A 3,105-nucleotide genomic window follows, 5' to 3' on the forward strand; every position below is an offset into this window, starting at 1 on the left:
GAATGTAGAAATAGCAGAATAAGCTACAGTCTTAAAGTCAGATGCTACATTAATAAAATATGTATACTTTAGTGACAAGTTCTTTTTATCCTCAGGGAAAAGGACTACAATGTGACTCTTCTTGAAGACCTCAAAGCTGATACATGTGCAAGACAAAGCTGGAGTAAACACTTAGGTGCATGAGCTCATTATAAGCAAATTTAGTTAAGGAAACCATTTGTTTTTTTTCTGATAATAAATGCAAAAATAACTATGCCAAGGTTTTCCAAGTGAATATTATCAGAATCCATTAAAACTCTCAGCGTAGAACCCACAGTCAAGATTGGATGCATATAGCACTAGTGTTATTTAAACAGAGGCATCCGCATTTGATGGACACCAAAGGCTTTGGAACGACATGGAAGTGACTGCAAATGCATTCACTCAAGCTCTAAGTATGCAGATGCAGATATTTTTACTTCAGGTGAGCTATGCTGTTCTCAATCACCTATTTTTTTTAATCTCCCTATAAGCTGGCTGTGATTGAATGCATGAGGCCCCCTAGGCAAAGACATCACTTTTGAGTTGCAGAAGTACTTATCAAAATTGTCCGTATTAAGGTTCTGTCCATGGTATAACAATTTTCTTGAGGAAAAGAGTGTAGCTGAATATTCAGCTGATTTTATTAAATCAGTTCTCCTAGGCCATGCTCACATCCTTTGGGGTGTTTGATTTTCATGAACATTTGAGTGACTAACTTATTGGCATGCACATTTGTGCAAAGTTAATTTCAAAGTACGATGAACCAGTATTTGCAGAAGGAAAGTAAAATCCACACACAGAAGTGTTTGTGCTAAAGGGCTTACTGCTGTGGGATTTATCTGATTTACCACGAAATCCCAACCTCCAGCAGTCAATATCAACCAAACTGCACATGATCTTCGGAGTTCAAAATTATTTCAATAACTTGATTTTTTTTTAAATAATTCACATTTGTTTTGAAAAAAACCTGCTCACAAACAAGGATCATAAAAAGAGACCAAGCTTTAAAAATGAATATATCAACTACTTAAACCAGCAATTTTCAGCAATCATTATTTTAGTAGATATTTTTAATGGATAAATATATTTGTAGAATATTGGACAGGGTATTTAGTTTGTTTATACTTTCATGGGAGTAATATAAACCTAATGTTACTGTCAATGCCAGCTTTGCATGCATTTTAATATTCCTTTCTTTTCCTACCATCTCTCTTAAGAACAGTTTCATATTTTCCCTTTGGAAGTTTGAAATAACAGGTCATAGCTGTGGAAAATATAGTTTCATTTGAATTATTGAGTAAATAATTGCTTCTCCAGTTCATTAAACTTAGTAAGAAAATCCAAATTCATGTATATTTTTCTCAACTTTCATGTATATATTCCAGTTCTGCTGCTCGTTTATTTTCAATATGAAAAATTAGTTAAAGTATTAATCTATGCTGTCAACATCTAAGGGAACTAATGATAGCTTCACATGAAATTCATTGTATAATACTGTAATCACACTTTGAAGAACCTCTCATAAAATTGCATTGAGCTGAAGACAGAGCCTCAATAGGGCTGAGCTGTAGTTGTTAAACTATACTGAAAAAAGATCTGTGCTTATGTTTTAGCATTTATTTCTGCTTCAGAAATATATTTGGATTCCACCAGCTGTAGTTGTCAAGAAACACGCAAATTAAAAAAAAAACAAAAAACAACAAACAAAAACAACAACAACAAAAAAAACCCAACAACTTAGAGAACTCAAAGTTTTAGTAAGGTTTTCTATTGAAAATGCTTCTACTTTGCTTATCACTGCAGGATTTGTAGGAAAAGAAAAAAATATAATAAGTTCTGCTGCCTTGCTTTTCTGTGATCAATGGAAGAGCTGAGTTCAGAAGATGAGTATCACCTGCTGGGGTGGAGAGGCTCATTTAAAGTTTTTAGAAAGATAATAAAACATTCACATAAGAAATGAACTTTGGTGCATTGTTTGGAATGGAATAATCACAACAAATATTAAAGTTATTGCTCATGTGTAAGGGCATGTTGTTACATTTACTACTGAAAATGAGAACCTGGAAAAGGTCAGAAAAAGAACTAGACTCTTCTTTCTTCAAAATCTACATGGAATGAAGGAGAAGGGAGAGCACTGTATTTGGTTTCTCCTGAATCAAGGTGGCTTTAAAAAAAAATAGAGAATTGGAAAGTAACCTGGACAGCTTGTTAGAAGAATGTTTCAAGCATTCCTGTGCTTCTCTAAAATGTTGCACTCACGCACAGCAAGTGCCTCAGAAAGCAGCACGTCAGTGGGATTATTGGGTAGGCAGAAACCTCGCCTGGGGAGAATTGTACCCTTTTTTATTCTTTTGAGAATATGATGTGGTGCAGGGCTTTCAAAAAAAAAAAAAAAAAAAAAAAAAAAAAAAGGGCTTGAAGAAAGAAGAGATGCTAACCTGCAAAAATGTGAAAGAAAATAAAGGCGCTCTGGGAGCCAGCACAGAAAGCAGAATGAATGAAGGATTTCTTACTCATACGCACGAACAGAGCTACATTTCACATTTCACTTCCTTCACACATGGAATGTACCACTTCTTTTTATGGTCCTACTTAACAGGCAGATAGTCTCCTGGGAATCCTCCCTCTGGGAATATAGCTTGTAAGGGACATTATAAGTTTTCAGACCTTTACACTTCCCTAGGTCAGGGTCTCACATCACAGTTACCAAACCTTTAGTAAAGGACTGCAGGCTGTCATTCAGAGCTAGCTAATGCCATACCATCCAGTCAACACTGAGTAGAAACAAATGTTTTATTTGCAGGCCTAAAACAGACATCGTGACAAAGCCTAAAAGACTGCTCCCAATTTAGTACATATTACAAATACTTGTGATGTTTGAAATCTGACTTTCTCTGAGTATTAGTTTGCCCACATCAATGTATGATAAATCAAAAATATTACTTGCAATAGCTCTCTACGCTTCAGGTCAAATGGTTCATTACAGCAGTAGATGGGGAAAGGGAGTTGGAGGGAGATGGATAATTAGCTTTTCTCTCCTCTTATTCTGTCCTCACAATTTATATCTTTTTCTTCCTTGGATCC

Source organism: Tympanuchus pallidicinctus, unplaced genomic scaffold (genome assembly GCF_026119805.1).
Source record: "Tympanuchus pallidicinctus isolate F22 unplaced genomic scaffold, pur_lepc_1.0 scaffold13, whole genome shotgun sequence".
NCBI classification, from domain to species: Eukaryota; Metazoa; Chordata; class Aves; order Galliformes; family Phasianidae; genus Tympanuchus; species Tympanuchus pallidicinctus.